Source organism: Balaenoptera musculus, chromosome 18 (assembly GCF_009873245.2).
Source record: "Balaenoptera musculus isolate JJ_BM4_2016_0621 chromosome 18, mBalMus1.pri.v3, whole genome shotgun sequence".
Lineage (NCBI taxonomy): Eukaryota > Metazoa > Chordata > Mammalia > Artiodactyla > Balaenopteridae > Balaenoptera > Balaenoptera musculus.
This window is the reverse complement of record NC_045802.1, coordinates 57865206-57883639: the sequence shown is the minus strand read 5'-3', so window position 1 is coordinate 57883639 and position 18434 is coordinate 57865206. Positions and strand designations below refer to the sequence as shown.

The following is an 18434-nucleotide window of genomic DNA, read 5'->3' as shown; positions in this document are numbered from 1 at the left end:
CTAATAAACTACAGGATAGTCATCACATATTACAATTAAGAGTGATTCCATGGCAACAGCAGAAGTGGTCACACATAGTAGTAACTCAGAATTGCTTGTGTGCTCTTAAGTTCTCACTCAGAAGCTATGGGGCTCACCTACCTTTGAAGCCATTTTTAGCAGTAGGTAGACATAGGGTGTCTTTTTTTTCCTGTTTTGTCAAAGTTTGAATCACTAGTCTATAACAAATAGCATTGAGAAATAGTAATAAATGAAGCAAGAGTGTTAATCATGTTCTAGAAGAAGTGTTTATCTGCCTTTTGATCCAAGCCTCTCAACTAATTCCTGGTGCCAATTTATGCCTATCAATCAGATTGACCTCCTGAGTAAAGAAATAAATGTTTACGGGAAATGTGAGTTAAGTCTCCTCTCACAGTTGCATTACAAAATGAAAGTGCAGCAGATAAATACAGGTATAAACACTACAGTTGTATTACAGAATGAAAGTGCAGCTGAGAAGTACAGGTATAAACCCTGAACAGACACATTAAAATAGTCTTTGCCATAGATAAAGTTTTGGGGAAACAGGACACCAATAGTAGAACGAAAATGTTTCATCATCCAGCTTACCAGGAACAAAGTCATCAAGTAGTCAATGTATATTGGAGCAGAGTATTTGATTGGCTTTTTAATATTAGTATCACCTGCCAAATGATATTCATATGTTGGCATGCAGACATGAGCAGACAACTTTCTTCAGGACAGAATTCTGTAATACTCTTGTTGAAGAAATCCACAATGTTAACTGTGATCCATTTGCTGGTTCCCTCTCTCTTCCCCAACATAGGAGCTTGTCTCAGATTCTGATTTCCTAGTGCTCTCTCTGCAGTTTTTAAAGAGCTCATAATGAAAAACTTCAGGGATATACTTCTTTGAATGTTTAAAAAGATCACTGTTAAAGAGGAACTCATCTCTCTTTAGAAGGGACGGGAGGAGCAAACTATTCTCAATGACCAGTGGAAGCCCACTTGTCAACTACTTCCCTCTGGGGTCCATCTGGTACAGGCTGCTGTGGCCTGCTCCCTGCCTCACCAACTCTAAATGCAGAACCAGCCACATTTTACCAGGTTCACTCTGATTTTAATATAAAATATCTCATATGTAAAAATATATGTGATACATAATGACAAAAGAATAGAGCAAATGTCTCAATACTCATGACCCAAGTTAAGAAATAAAACATTACCATCTTTGAATCTTCCTGTGTGTTTCCCTTTCTAATTAGTTCTCTACCTGCTGGTGGTAAATGCTTTCTGTTTTAGAGTGTTATAAGATATTTTGAGTGTATATCCATTTTAAAGCATATTTTTGCTAATATAAAATTCTACTTTCATAATTTATCTTCTTTAACCACAATTTGAAGGTGTCACTTTCTTTTGGCTTCTATTGTTCCTATAAAATCACTTGTTATTCTTGTTCTTATTTTTTTAAAAAGCTCTTTCTTTGACTGCTTTTAATATTTTCTCTTCATCTTTGACTTTCATTAGTTTTACTATGATGCAGGCATAGGAATAATTCCCTTTATATTTTTCTTGCTTGTTATATAAAGTGCTTCTTGAGTCTGTAACTTGATATCTTCTTCAGTTTTTAGCTGTTACATATTGCTTTTTGTACTTTTCTCCTACATCCATCTCACTCTCATTCATTTCTTGGAGTCCAATTATCCATTTATTAGATCTTTCAACTCTATGTCACATGTTTTTTATGATCCTTCCTTAATCTTCTATCCTGTTGTCTTTTTGTAATCGTTTTTCCTTTTTTGGCTTATCTCTTAATTATCTAATTCCTTCTTTATATATGTACAATCTATTGCTAAATACAAACTTGGAGTTTTGTTACTAAATTTAATCACTTCTAAAATTTGCTTATGATTATTTTTTGTTTCCACTTATCTATTATAATTCTCTACCATAATATTTTATTCTTTGTTCATATTAAATGCTGACTTAAAAAAGTTTTTATCTGTGAACTCCAGTATCTGGATATCTTTTGGTTCTGCTTCTATTGTCATCTTTTTTCCTCTTGTTTGATGAAATCTGTGATATTAATACTAGATTTTTAAAATACTGGATGTGAACATTATTCATGAAAACTCTTAGGTATAAAGTAAGGCTATGGATATTGTTATCCTGTTGCAATGAAGGTTCACCTTACAGCCATTAGGCTAGTGGCAAATCACCTGTTACAACCAGGGACTAAGAAGACTCACTTTTATGTTTCAAGCTTTGTGGTTCATCTATATCCAGTTCAGCTCCTAAGGTGTATCTTTTGGTGAAAGATTTGAGTGCTTAACAACTTCTTTTTTTGTTGGTTATCCCTGAATTTTAATGTTTGTCTTTCCAGCCAAATGTCACTTCTGAAAATGGGATAATGATATAGAAAAAGAGCCTTACAGCTATTGCTGTCACTTATATTTATGTATCTATAATTTCCTCAAGTTGGAAAATGACCTCAAATATCAGCCTTATCTTGTTTTTTCCTCTACCAGACTGTGACCCCACATTTTAGTATCGCCATTATTGCTATGAGGTTTATTAAAAGTGGTTTTTTTTTTTTTTTATCCTATCTAGTCATGCTAAGTGAGAGAGTTCATCCAAAACAAGTTTTCAGCAATTGAAAGAGTAGACCTTTTTCTTTTGAATTTTGATGGAAAAATTTTCTGGTTTTCATTTTCAGAATTTGTAGTGGTTTTTTTTTTTTTTTTCAAACTCCCCTTGTCATTTTTGATAATCTCATACTGTTTCTCATTTTCCTCTACCAGCTTTTATTTCATTAAAGCCTTATTTAAGAATAACTTCCTATTCTATATGTTACAATTCCAACATCCAAAGTCTAGTCTTTCAAGCCCTCGTATCTAATACGTTGTGTTTTTTCAGATGCTTATCTATGATTGCTTATTTTCTTATATATCAGTTGAGGTATGATTGTGAAGTCATACTAAGCATATTTTAATGTGCAAGAATCATGGAAATTTCTGAAATGAGGATATCTTTCACCAGTGTCAATGCGTGGTACTAGTTGTATTTATTCAAATATATTTTTAAATTTTTATTTCATTTAAAAAGTATTAGTCTAGGAAGTCCCTAAATATGTGAGTATTACAAGTCCAAATCAAATAATAGTAAAAGCTCAAGGCTACAAAATCTGGGAGCCATTTACCTTATCTGAAGTCAGGGAATACATTGCTTTGATGGTTGCTTTACTAAGATTAATTCCTCCACATGTCTGTTAATCTCACAAACCTTCATTATTAAATTGTGTCCCTGAGTAAGCATTTGCTTCAGTGTTTCAATGTATCTACTTCTGCAGTTTCATTTCAGTCAGAAGCATATAAAATTGTTTATTTCATTTGTCTGTCATCTGGGTATTTTGTGATAGTGGAGAACATTTCATAATACCAGAATTGCTATAATTGCTGGGAGAGAAGTACACTTATTTTTGTTTTGAAAAGGTAACTTTAGTCTCTATAAGGAAGATGAATTGTGCAAGAGTTGAAGCAAGGAAAGAAGTTGGGTAGCTATTGCAACAGCCTAGGTTCTTACCTGATGTTGATAGCTTAGACTAGCATGATAGAAAAGGAGATGGAGAAAATTTAATGGATATATACTGATATATTTATGACTATGGAATGGTCTTAACAAGAAAATGGGAAAAAGAGAGAAACGATCTTCGTGGGTTTTGGTTTCAACAACTACATAGATGGTGGTACAACATTTTTAAGAATGAGAATCCAGATATAGTCCAAAGAGTTTGGGGAGCAGATACACATGAGACCCAAAACACATTGTGGCAACCTCTTCAGTATATTGTGGACTGAAAAGATTCCAATTTAGTGTATTGCGCTAGACCACAGGTCACCTAATCTTTGAATACAAGCAAGCATGCAACATCACCTTCTACTGGGGCTTCTGTGATCAAATCTAGCTCAGGGATTTGATATTAAGAAACAAACACATCTAATAAATTAATAGAATTATTAAGCATCATTAATTAAGGATTAAAATTTTAATCTATAATCCTAATAGCGCATAGGATGTTGCAAACTGAAATTTATGAGAATTTAATTTCTATATTATGTGCAAACTGAAACATTCAGCTAAACTTTGTTAACACATGAGTGTATATTTCTTTAATACAAACAGCAGCAGAAAAAATATATAATATTTTCAAAATATATTTGTGTTTTATAGCTAAATACAATTGTTACTGTTTTTAATTAGATGTAGACTGTAAGAGTGATGAATACATATTAAACACATATACAAATAAAATAGGGCAACACTGATTTGCAATAAGACCTTTACTTTCTTGGCTTGTGGTCTTATGCAAAGGTTATAAGACATGAGGACCAGAAAGCTTATTTTTTGTCTGAAATCAGCCACATATTCAGCAGATGCACCTCCATGTGAAGTAAAGAATTGATGGCGTTAAAAAAACAATTCTTGCATCCTTCTAAATTTGACTTGAATTTGACTGTGTGCCTGCTGTTTTATATTTAATAAATATCTCCAAGGTCTGAATCACTCTGACATTAAAAAGTAATAAAAACAAAGTTAACTTTGTAGTCAGTAATAAAAAGACTAAATTAGACTAATACTAGACAATAAACAAGACTAATTTACTAAGTATATATTATTTGAACTATATTTTTAAATATTCTATTGAGATAACTATAGGAAATTATTTGTATAATCTAAATTACTTCATACTGTAAATTATGGTGTATATTATTTCAAAAAGTGGAAATTTTAATTATTTTAAAAGCAAACCTATTGATTTAGAAAAATTCTAAAAATGAAGGTAGAGGGTAAAAACTTTTTCAGTCCTCCCAAGTAACTGTATCTTCTTGCATTTATAGAGTATGATTTGAAAAATATGTCTATACTATTTTATTAAAGTGGATGGACTCTGATAGTCAGTTGCTAAGTATGCCCAGCAATACCCTTAATCAAAATATTCTGTATGGGACACTACATCAGAGGCAGCCAATACCATGCAAAGGAGACAAGACAGGAAAACTTTATCTAACAAGGACTATTAGATACTTACTGATGCCAGATAATTGAGGGTAGTCTTTAAAGATGTGAGGGATAAGGTGGAAGATAGATCTGTGGCAGGAACCTAGAATGGAATTAGACAATAAATTGGAATAGAGAGAAGTATACAGTAAACAGGCATTCAGTGCATATGTGCTGAAAAAATGACTGACCCAGACAATGAAGTAACGTTACTACATAATGTATAGATAAATTATATGAGACAAAATATTTTAGTTAGCACATTCCACATGCATTCATACTGACTCAGGCCTTAGAGAAATGACTTATTTCTCTCAAAGAATTACTACGCTCTGCAGTTTTCTGAAATTATTTTGTAAATTTCTAGAAATCGGGATATTTTTCAACAATAAACCTAATAACGTAATATTCCTCAAAAATACACTTATGTTTTATATATATCTGTATGCTATTATTTTAAATGTCAAATTTGAAAGTTAAGGTCATTATTATTCAAAAGAGATGCTAAGTTTGTTGAACAGTGGATAAAAAGATACATGAGAGGTTAGAGATTCTTTGTAATAATTATTCTTTGAACCATAAGCATAACACAATTAAGATTTAAATTATCCTTTACTATATGGGTAATCATTTCTCATGAGCTATAAATCACTTCCAAACAATCTAACACTTTTATTGACATTCAAGAGGCTACACAGATATTTTACAGTCTGTCTTAGGTCATTCAGTGACAATGCTTGTCAATGGCAGAATGGAAACTTTTTCCTAATTTTTAAACTTATTTATATGTATTTTTATAATAGTAACCAAAGAATATCAAGATATACGGACAGCTAAATAATCTGTAGAAATAGATCAGGTGAAAAACTGGCAATATAAGAGTGCAGTCAAAATAGTTTTGCACTAAATTCATGAAATTTTCAACAGTATAATCTGAGTATTGTTGAGCATTATTTTGAAAATCTTTCCAATAAAGTATAGAGATAATATATTGTGAAACAGATTTACCATTACATTACTATTAAATAATAGCTTATAGCTATGTATTTTAATTCTGAAATAATTTTAATATATTTTTTTAAAAAATCTAATATTCTTACATCTTTCTTCATAATATTACCACATTTATATATCTCTATCATTTAGTGAGTTTGTAGGGACATCCTGTATAGTTAATGATTCTCAAGACTCTTTTATCTCTGACTAGGTTGAGATAAATGAATTGATGGCTTTATAGATTGTTACAATGACTTGTTTCAATAAACTCTGCCTCAAGTTTCTGATTATCAGCACACCTGCAATCAGAACATGATTTACTGAAATTTTACTTTTTACAATACTTAAATAAGTTTAATATATGTAGAACAATACAAGGACATTTGCAATACATATTTATGATTGTCACTTATCGTAGTCTATAACATTTCGTAACAAAGTTAAATGGCTTCATCTGTCAGAAAGAAGGAGAAATGATTTCCCTATTTCAAGTTTGAAAATAGCATCTTATGAGGCAAAGCACAAGTACTTTGAAACAGTTTGAAGGAAGTTTTAATTTGTATGGGAAATAAGCATTCTATTTTTGTGGTTTGTCATTTTTATACTTAAATCATGAATCCTGATAATACCAATAGCTGTTTCCTATTTAATAAAGTACTTCACTAAAAGTACTAAAAAGACTTTTGTTTTCTCAAGGTGAAAGAGGCTAATTGATTTTTTTTCTTTTTTCTGCTTTTGAAATAAAAAAAATATTAAGCAAATAAAGAACCAATAAAGAAGCAGATTCTGCCTCTAATGAGAAAAAATAGTGGAAAAAAATAAAGCTACAAGAAAAAGTGTCTCTGGTCATGAAGTGGGACTGTTGTAGTATATGTTCTGCTTATAGGATAACATCAACAAAATCTGCACGTGGAGTCACTAGGAAAGAAGCTGATGTTCAGAAAATTTTCATATTTCATGACCACAACTTGTATTAATCCAAATAGCTAAGGAAAATTGTAGCATGCTTCTACTGAAAACACTAGATAGAAAGATTTTTGTTCTGTTTTGTCTTGTTTTGTTTGTTTTTTTAATCTCCTTGTAATACACTGGTAAATTTTCCTGCTCTCAATGTCCAGAAAATAATTTTAATTAGAACAACTTAATGGCTAGTAGGAGCACATTATTTACAGTATACAACACAAATGAGTTGGAGACATGCTTTCTAGTACTGGAAGAACCCAATCAGAATAACATTTGCCCAAGAGAAAGTTGTTTGCAGACTTTGTTAGGAAACCCCTTCTGCAGATCATAGTAAGACATGGACACACTTATTGACAAATAATTCTGAGTGGAGATGGTTGCAATGAAGGATACTGACTTTGTTTAGGTGGGCTCACTTTGTTCTGTGCTCTCAAAGAAATTATCACCACAGGTCACATTTGATCTTTCAGATTGCAGTTACTTAGGAGATGTTTGTGTCTCAGGTTAAAACAGGATTTCTTTAATGTCACAGACTTAGTTTTATTCATCTTTACGTCTTTATCACCTAATACATTGTATATCAGAGTTTTAGAGACCAAAAGGTTTAACCAATTTACCCCATCTTTATCTCACTGTTAAAAATCATACATAAGTGAAGTGCAATTATGAAGATAAAAAATATGAGATTACTCCATACATAAGTAGACAGAATCTAATGGCATGCCCTAATTTACACTTCTGGTCTTGAAGGAAACTCCACAATACTAGATTGTTGTAGTACCTCCAAGATGAACCCCCCAAACTGAAATCCATAATCTAAACAACACAGTAATGTTAAATTCAGTGACTTTGGGAGCAGATCTTTTAAACCATAAAAACATTCCAAAGTTAGTGGTATAGTGATCCAGTTCTGACCAGAGGCTTCTTCCTGCCGGCAGTGCCTCCAGGGTGTGTGTTCATCTGGGTGGCTACAGTTCCACATGATAAGGTCCACCCTGGCCCTGGGATGAAATATTTTCCATTTTGGACCCAGTAAACAAATCCAATGATGCCCTCCACACAAGGTTCTCTTTTCACAGTGGTGGACCCATTCACCATGAGACCACCAGAGCCTCAATGCTGACCCCCCATATCAATACTGTTCAACTTCCTACTGTCTGGTAATCCACCTAAGTGCATCTAGCCATAGGATGTCATATAATAATACAGATCTTATTATTATTTTTTAAAGTGGTAGACAGTATACAGTATAGGCCAAAATCCCATGTTCTATATGTTCAAGAATATAAGGTTATCTTGATAACTGTGCATAACATAACCAGTGTTATGCTTTACATAAGGAACTGTACTTATAATATTATAAAGAAATACTTGAGGTAGACATAAAGCAGAGAGAAAATTCTCTACAAAGCCTAATCAACTGATCTCATGACTTAGCTTTCTTTATAAATCCTATCCCTTTTATCTCTTTTTTGAAACATCATGCATCCTATGTCTTCTGTAACTTTACTCATTTGTCTACCCCATTATGAAACAAATTTTAACTACCACTATGCTCATCCAAGCCATATAGACTTCTTGAGGTATTCTACACATAATTATTTAATCATGCAGCATGCATCAAAAAAATTAAACTAAGCATAATCTCAATTTCAGTGGGTTACATTTCAGTTTCCCAGAAATCCAGAACTGTAAATATCGTCCAGTCCTCAACAATATTTTAAATTATTTGCCAAGTTTTGCTTATATTTCACATTAGCACATACTCTTTATCTTATTACTTATTTAGCATAATTTTTCCAGTTTCCACAATGTTTGCCATGAGAAGAGAGGTTATACCCAAATATTTTGTGTTTCTCAACTGGAAAATCTCATCAAATAACTTGCTGTTTATATTTACTATGTTAGTCAGGCAGGCCATAATCTGTGTTAATTCTATTGAAGTTGTTTTAATTAGACAAAATATTATATAAATACTGAGAGAAAGGAAATATGATTTACTGAGACATTAACGTAAATTGAAGCAGGGCTTCCCTGGTGGTGCAGTGGTTGAGAATCTTGCCTGCTAATGCAGGAGACACAGGTTCGAGACCTGGTCTGGGAAGATCCCACATGCCGCGGAGCAACTAGGCCCGTGCGCCACAACTACTGAGCCTGCGCATCTGGAGCCTGTGCTCCACAACAAGAGAGGCCACGACAGTGAAAGGCCTGCGGCACCGCGATGAAGAGTGGCCCCCACTTGCCACAGCTAGAGAAGCCCTTGCACAGAGATGAAGACCCAACACAGCCATAAATAAATAAATTAAAAAAAAAAAATTGAAGTAAATATTTTTAGAGAAGGATTATATGTGTAAACCATTCTTTTATCTTTAATTCAGTTTTCTTTTATTTATATTTTAATGCTTTTAGATAAAAGAACAGGACAAAACAGTAATTTTTTCAATAATTGTTGGAAATAATCTACTGGGCAACATAAAAGCAAATATAGAAAAAATAATTCATTATGCAAAATTAGCCTCTCAATCTTAGATTGTATGACTTTTCTAGGTCTCAGATACCTCACTTCAAAAAACTGAAGGAGGTAATACATTTCTAAAGTCAAAGCCATGTCTAATGTGTAAAGAGAGCCAAAATGTAAAGTTTATTCCTTTTAATTGTTCATTTCTGATAACCTCACTCTATTTGAAGGACTATAATAATTCCTTGGGAGAAAAAACTTGTATTTTGATAGATTAATTCAAAATTATATTAAAAATATTAGCAATAGGTATAATAGAATATTTACAAGGATTTGGAAAATATATCATTATTAAGATATTGCAATTAAGATTGATTAATTTAGCTGTGAGAATAAATAGCTATGAAAACACGAGGATGCTCCCTCAAAACAGAAGGTTGTGTATCTTAGAGCATGATTATGATTTTGATAAACAGATTGTTCCAGAGTATTGATAATTTCCTAAAACAATTTTATCTTCTCTATAAATCAGAATGAATACATTAAGGTAATGTTGAGAGGCAATACTATTTAATGTTTGAAAATAAATCAATAGGAAACAATGTTTCTTTACATTCTCTTAAAGTTTGTACCTGTACAAAGGATCTTTGTGCCTCTATATTTGTGTTTTTCCTATTAAGATTGCATAGCAGTTATTGGTGTGTGTTTATATTTCTGTGTGTGTATTTGTGCCTTTTTGCATAGCAATTATTAGTGTGTGTTTATATTTCTGTGTGTGTATTTGTGTGTTGGATTTTTACTTATTCTGGCAACCTCACTTATTGAAAAAGTTCTGTCTATAAAATTTTGGACTGTATATTAGCTCTTTATATATTATTTATTCATTTATTAATTAATTTATTTTTGCAGAATTTCATTGAGTTCACCAGGTGTTCTTAAATTCTCCTTTTTTACTCTGCTAGTATTAAATTTTAACTGTCCTCTCACTAGAGAGAATAATTTGTTATACTATGTGTGGTATACATTTATACACACACACACACACACACACACACACACACACAAACACATACCGGAAGGACTATATAATAGGATAATTTGGCTTTCAAAATATTTGAATATTTGATTCAGTTAGTCAGTGAATGTTAGTGCCCAAATGGAAACAGATATTTTAAAATCAAAGTTTTAGCTGTATAGCAAAACAGAGGATATAGTTTCATATTTGTACCTTTCAACAACACTGTAATTTTAATGTATTTGTAATACCATATTTGAAAATGTTATGTTGTTAGTATAAAAATTCATATGAATAAACGTTTTAATTCTATCACAAACGTTAAGGGAAAAATAGGGTATTTTATCTTACTGATACTTCACACTATGTAGTAAAATACTGTTAATGAAAATATCACAGATAATAGCTGTTATACTCTATGCATATGACCTTTTACTTAATGGAGTAAGTAATTGAAAAAGAATTGTTTAATATCAAAGGAATGAGACCTTTATTTTCAGTTTTCCAAAGACTGAAGCCGAATCATCATAATCCTTGATGATTTTTGGTTTTCTTTCATTCATTGAAAGAAGCCACAAGTTTGAAGTAACTATGTATTTTAAACCACTATAGCTAAATAAAAATAAACTATTGGCATATTATTTTTTAGGATTAATACATGCCATATGGCTCATTGTAGTTAAAATAACTGTGTTGAAACTAATGTAAAATTTTCTTTTTCATCTTATTATACTATATAGGCAAAAGCCTCAATTTTAGCAAAATTCATTGAATATAAATACATAGGAAATACATTAATTCTATGTTTTTTGCAGCAATTTCAGCGAAAGTTTGAACCCAGGAGAAACGTATGAATGAATGAATATGTAGTGATATGCTGTCTGTAACACTTGAGCCCTTGAAGTATGGAAACTCAAGAAAAAATTCAATATTCTTCTATTTCCATTTCATCAGTATAAGAAAATTCTGAAGTAGTCACAAACCAGTATGTGTGTTAAATAGATTACCTTGCACACAAGTGTTTGATTATTTTCTTAAGCAACTTCTAAATTTATTTTCATTATTTAATTACTTAATTGATCTCACACACACACACACACACACACACACACACACACACAACTTTATGTCAAACATGCAGCCTATCAAAATACAAATAGGATCTGCTGTAGACTGAGGTTTGTGACCCTCAAAATTCTTGGGTCATGAAGATGGAACTCTTATGAATGGCATTAGTACCCTTATAAAAGAGACCCCAGAGAGGTCCTTCATTCCTTTGGCCATGTGAGGATACAGGGAGAAGATAGCCATCTGTCTAGCAGGCTCTCACCAGACACCAGATCTGCCAATGCCTTAAGTTTGGGCTTCCCAGCCTCAAGAAGAGTGAGCAATAAATTTTTGTTTATTGCCACCACTTTGCCAGCACAGGGTCTCATTATGGACACATTCTATTCCAAAATTTCACACATAGGTTAGAATACAAGCTTAAAAGTATAAGATTGCAAAGCCTTGTAAGGAAAAATAGAAGTATAGCAGGGTATGGTTTTTCTTCCTATCTCAACAAAAGGTGAAAAAAGGTGAAAGAAGGCAAATGAGAAAGAAAATTTGAGGATTTATTTATTTATTTTTTGATCCCTCTGACAGAGATTATTTTCTTTAAAATGCTAAATCCTTTTTGATACTGAGAAGTAAGATTTTAGACATTGACATATTTCAAGATGCTAACCAGAAATAGCACCTGTCAGATTTCATTTCTAAAGTGGTTATACTTTACTCAGCAGTTGAGAACAGGTCTCTATGTTCTAACTTTCTAATTACCTTGTGACAGTATTTTACTCAAATATTTGAAAATTTAAGGAAACAAAATAATAAACTGTGTTAATTAACAACACATTAATTCTAGTGTTTTGACTGCTTTTGTCATTAGAATAACACTTTCTGCATGGTACACAAAGGATTAGCTTAAAAGATTAAATTAACATTAAAGTCAGGCTCATAAAAGACATTTCTGATAAAATGAAACTGAATATTTATGTAGTAAAGCACACAAAAGGAAGAAAAACTAAGACTCAGTTTTAAATGCATTTAAAAATACACTCATCAAATTTTATAATAAAATTAAAAATCAATTGCCATTATCAGAGAATTAGGAGATTACTTAACTTGATCTATTAATTAATTAAACTTTGCTAGTTATCAATAACATTTATGACCATAGTTGCAACCACATGTTATGTGAGGACATTTGAGAACTTGGCATTGTCACCAAGACCAGATAAGTAATGCCAGGAATCATTTTAATCCAAGCAGAGCAGTGAAAGGAAGGAAATGCTATTACTGCTGTTGCTGATAGAAATTTCTTTTCTAAGCATTTCCCTGTTTTGACTGTCTTGTAAAAAACTTACCTGCTTATAAATAAGTATAATTTAATATTTTCCTGAGATTTATTAGGAAAATTTGTATTTTTTAACAGTAGGTGTGAGGTATGGTAGAGTCTAATATTTGGCTACTGTAAACTGAGCAAATATTTGTAACTAATTGTATATAGTATTAAACCAATAAATATAATTTCCTTTCCAGAAGTAATCTTTTAAGTCACTCCATCACTCTACTAAAATACTGAACTGAGCAAATATCCAGTGTTCTGTTTTGATTCAGTCAGTTGTCACAATGGATTTTATCTCTAACACAGAGAACTCTGGAAAGTTTTTAACTTTTATCTATGAGTTATTTCCATTATACATTATCTGACCTTGAGTCTTTACTGCTGTAGTGATACATTTAGAATTACCCAGCCAACTGAAACAAACAGAAAGCAAACAAAATGCAGTTTGTAAAAATATTTTAAGTATAACATTTATTGGGAGAAACCGAAGAATAATTTTGATCATGAAGAGAGAAATACAAGTGTATATACTGAAAAATTAATAGGAAAGGTTTTACTTCAAGAACTTTCCACTCACAAATGTTTTTTGCAGTGTTATGGTGAAATTATTACTACATATAAACTTTGGGGTTGTCACAAGGAATCATATACTCTTTAAAACACTATTTTATGAGAACACGCCTAAAAGCATCATTATTTGTGAAAAAAAATGAATTATAGTATACATTTTTACTGTAAAAACTGTATGCAAGATATTACTATCAACTCATAGAATTTAGATATTGTAACACCTAGATGGAGAATCTTGCACCAAAAGATAAGCACTGTTATATTTTTTCAAAAGCAAAAACACCTAACTTTTCAAGATAATTTTGAATAGATACTTTATATTTTCCCCTGTGACATAGATTATCCAAGATGCTCATTGGCCTGAATAAAATTCACACATTAAATGATATATTTAATTATTACATCATAAGCTGCTTAGAGCACTTTAAAAATCTACATGCTGTTATTTCATTATGTAATTACATTTGAGAAAACTGAGGGAAAATAAAACTGCTTCTGTAGTCTAGTCTACAATTATATCATTTTCCTACCTTTGTTATGAGAACTTTTTTGACAGATTACATTTTGGGGTTGAAAAGAAATTAATGTTTATAAAAATATTTTGTAAGAAAAGAGATATGCTTTTTTTAGCTTTCTCATCTTGCTCCAAATATGTTTTTCATTTTTTTTCTTTCTCCACTGTCATTCTTTGATACACATCTTTCATAAAAGTAAGTGAACATCTCTGGACCAGAAAGCCATAGGCATAATTCAAGAGAGTAGGAAGACAGATGGATACTTGATGCGGGAATGGAACGGGAGTAGAAATTCTGGTTAAAGTGACACCCAGAGGCCACACTGTTTAGAACTTCACTATAAGTACATTCAGTTATTCAATAAATATTTATTAACTGCTTGCTATATGCTAGGCCCTCTACTAAGAACAATATTTTGTCAAAGAGAAAGGAAAGAAAAAAATATCTGCCTTTGTGAATCTTGCTTTCAAATAGTTTTGAGGAAAGAGTATCGCTTTAGTTTGTATGGAGAACAGAAAGAAGAAGGGCAAGAGTGAATCTGGGAGACATATCAGGCAGCTACTGGAGTAGTTTTGGTGAGAGATGATAAATCAGACAATTGTAAAGGTAGTTTTGCAATAGTCATAAATATTGGTTCGTTGTGGACTCCATTTGAGGAGTTACTGAAATAAACAAGATCATAAATATATGCATAAGTACTGGGGGTATAACTTGTAGGAGATGATCTCATGTATTTAACTGTTAGAAAGCTATTTACTATTAGAATGTTATGCAGTTATTTATCTGAATGTTTCTGAAGAACTGTATATATTATCAAAAATGTCAATGTATTGGCATTAAGTTTTCCTTACCATTTCCACTTCTTAGAACTCCCTTGTAGATGTATATAGCCTGAATACCCTCCTGTGTAAAATGCCTAGAAATAATAGAAAAAAAAAACATAAATTCTTTTATAATGCAAAACTGAGTCCCTACAAAAGTAATTGATTATTCCACAACTCAAAACAAAAAAGTTTCTGAAATTCAGATAATCCTCACCTGAGGCAATAACTCAGTTGCGTAAAGAGAGAAAGGTTGTTCCTGGAATTATTTACAATAAAAATCACATAAATTCTAAAGCCTTCCTTGGGGTAAAAGACTTAGCCTTGAGTCAGCTCTAGACAGGAGCTGATACTAAGACACCCAGACAGTCCATATGCTACAAGGGTTACACCCTCACGTACATGGGTATTACCAAAAAAAAAAAAAAAAAAAAAAATTGAAGAAGAAAAGAAAAAAAACAAAGTTACAAATAAATACTTGAAATAAATACTTGAATGACAGTATTTTGTTAGAGAGGATGGGTCTTCAGGATTTCTTTTCAGGAAAAATGTCAAGGTTAACTATCTTAAGAATACAAATAGACATGGCCCGCCTCAGCTGAGGTGTTGGCGGCAGCCATTCTGCACTAGGAACTCTGTTTGGAAGAGCCGGGTGTGAGGTCTCCACACGTGGCCCCCTGTGAGCAAGTGAAACCAACTAAGCACAAAGGAAAAATAAAAAGCCATCTCAGAGCTGTGACTATTTTCAAGGCTACTGTTTTTATCTGTGGAACACTGCCTTTGGGGCAAAACAAGGAAGAAACAGGTGATTCTAATGTGCAGCGCAGAGGGAGAGCTACTGCACGCCAGCTTCTCCAACTCTGGAGGCAATCCAGCCATGTGGCTGACAGAGTCTTTGTCAGCCACATGCTCTGGCCAGGTGTCAGGCCTGAGCCTCTGAGGTGGGAGAGCCGAATTCAGGACACTGGACCACCAGAGACCTCCTGGCCCCACGTAATATCAATCAGCAAGAGCTCTCCCAGAGATCTCTGTCTCAATGCTAAGACTCAGCTCCACTCAACAACCAGCAAGCTCCAGTGCTGGATACCCCATGCCAAACAACTAGCAAGACAGGAACACAACCCCACCCATTAGCAAAGAGGCTGCCTAAAATCATAATAAGGTCACAGACACCCAAAAACACACCACCGGACATGATGCTGCACACCAGAAAGACAAGATCCAGCCTCATCCACCAGAACACAGGCACCAGTCCCCTCCACCAGGAAGCCTACACAACCCACTGAACCAACCTCGCCACTGGGGGCAGACACCAAAAACAATGCGAACTATGAACCTGCAGCCTGTGAAAAGGAGACCCCAAACACAGTAAGTTAAGCAAAATGAGAAAACAGAGAAATACACAGTAGATGAAGGAGCAAGGTAAAAAACCCACCAGGCCAAACAAAAGAAGAGGAAATAGGCAGTCTATCTGAAAAAGAATTTAGAAAAATGATAGTAAAGATGATCCAAAATCTTGGAAATAGAATGGAGAAAATACAAGAAACCTTTAACAAGGACCTAGAAGAACTAAAGAGCAAACAATGATGAACAACACAATAAATGAAATTAAAAACTCTCTAGAAGGAATCAATAGCAGAACAACTGAGGCAGAAGAACGGATAAGTGACCTGAAAGGTAAAATAGTGGAAATAACTATTAAAGAATAAAGAAAATAAAGAAAAAAGAAATAGAATAAAGAAAAGAATAGAATCGAATAGAATAGAATAAAGAATAAATAGAATAGAATAGAATAAAGAAAAAAGAATGAAAATAATTAAGGACACTCTCAGAGACTTCTGGGACAACATTAAACATATCAACATTTTAATTACAGGGATCTCAGAAGAAGAAGAGAAAAAGAAAGGGACTGAGAAAATATTTCAAGAGATTATAGTTGAAAACTTCCCTAATATGGGAAAGGAAATAGTCAAGTCCAGGAAACACAGAGAGTCCCATATGGGATAAATCCAAGGATAAACATGCCAAGACACATATTAATCAAATTATCAAAAATTAAATACAAAGAAAAAATATTAAAAGCAACAAGGGAAAAACAACAAATAACATACAAGGGAATCCCCATAAGATTAACAGCTGATCTTTCTGCAAAAACTCTGCAAGCCAGAAGGGAGTGGCAGGACATATTTAAAGTGATGAAAAGGAAAAACCTACAATCAAGATTACTCTACCCAGCAAGGATCTCATTCAGATTCAATGGAGAAATTAAAACCTTTACAGACAAGCAAAAGCTGAGAGAATTCAGCACCACCAAACCAGCTCTACAACAAATGCTAAAGGAACTTCTCTAGGCAGGAGAAACAAGAGAAGGAAAAGAACTACAATAACAAACCCAAAACAATTAAGAAAATGGTAATAGGAACATGCATAATGATAATTACCTTAAATGTAAATGGACTAAATGCTCCAACCAAAAGACACAGACTGGCTGAATGGATACAAAAACAAGACCCATATAGATGCTGTCTACAAGAGACCCACTTCAGACCTAGGGACACATACAGACTGAAAGTGAGGGATGGAAAAAGATATTCCATGCAAATGGAAATCAAAAGAAAGCTGGAGTAGCAATTCTCATATCAGACAAAATAGACTTTGAAACAAAGACTATTACAAGAGACAAAGAAGGACACTACAGAATGATCAAGGGATCAATCCAAGAAGAAGATATAACAATTGTAAATATTTATGCACCCAACATAGGAGCATCTCAATACATAAGGCAAATACTAACAGCCATAAAAGGGGAAATCAACAGTAACACAATCATAGTAGGGGATTTTAACACCCCACTTTCACCAATGGACAGATCATCGAAAATGAAAATAAATAAGGAAACACAAGCTTTAAATGATACATTACTCAATTTATTCATTGTATTTTGTCAAATAAATTATACTTTTGTCAAAATGTATAATAAATTTATATCATGTAAATTATTATTAATAATTAGTTACAAAAATAATATTAATAAAATTTGAAGCTAATTTAGAGATTTGGATACTTAGCAAGTAGTATCACAACACAAGTTGCTTTTACTATTATACATTGTATTTGCATGTAAATACAGTGTTTAGCTTTTCATTTACTGACAATACATGGACTTAACAGTAGCTCCAGCTTGTAGAATAATGATAACTTTGTGTGTACATTTCCTATTTTCTTGAAAATATAAGCTTCATATTTCATACTTTACCCTCCACCCACTTGATAAATTTTATGCAGGGAAACTCATGTGGACTTAGGTTATTATTTATATCTTAAATGTTAAAAAATAGTCTGTTCTCTCCCTCACATTTTATGATTATGAATCCCATCCTTGTAGTAGGTAGTGTCACTCTTTCACTCATATTTTCAGAAAGATAGCAGTCAAGGCTTGTTAAGCTTTCTGCTGCAAGATAAAAATTAAATTTTTATTAAATGAAGCAAGCATTAAGTAAGCATCAAGTTGCTATAATAATATCTTCCATCTTCATGAATAAGTGATCTACAAAAACCAAAGAAAACTTGACTTAAAAAATTTGGACAACAGGGCTTCACTGGTCACACAGTGGTTAAGAATCCACCTGCCAATGCAGGGGACACGGGTTCGA

The 18434-nt window shown here is 32.7% G+C and overlaps 1 long non-coding RNA gene and 1 pseudogene across 1 annotated transcript; both read right to left on the bottom strand.

Moving 5' to 3' along the window:
• Positions 1-288: 288 nt before the first annotated feature.
• Positions 289-3222, bottom strand: LOC118884067 (annotated as a pseudogene).
• A 1866-nt stretch (positions 3223-5088) lies between these two features.
• Positions 5089-18223, bottom strand: LOC118884266. The gene is made up of 3 exons (XR_005017247.1): positions 18137-18223; positions 14812-14876; positions 5089-5160 (listed from the first exon to the last, which is right to left on the bottom strand). It is a non-coding gene; the product is annotated as an uncharacterized LOC118884266 (long non-coding RNA).
• Between the last annotated feature and the right edge of the window lie 211 nt (positions 18224-18434).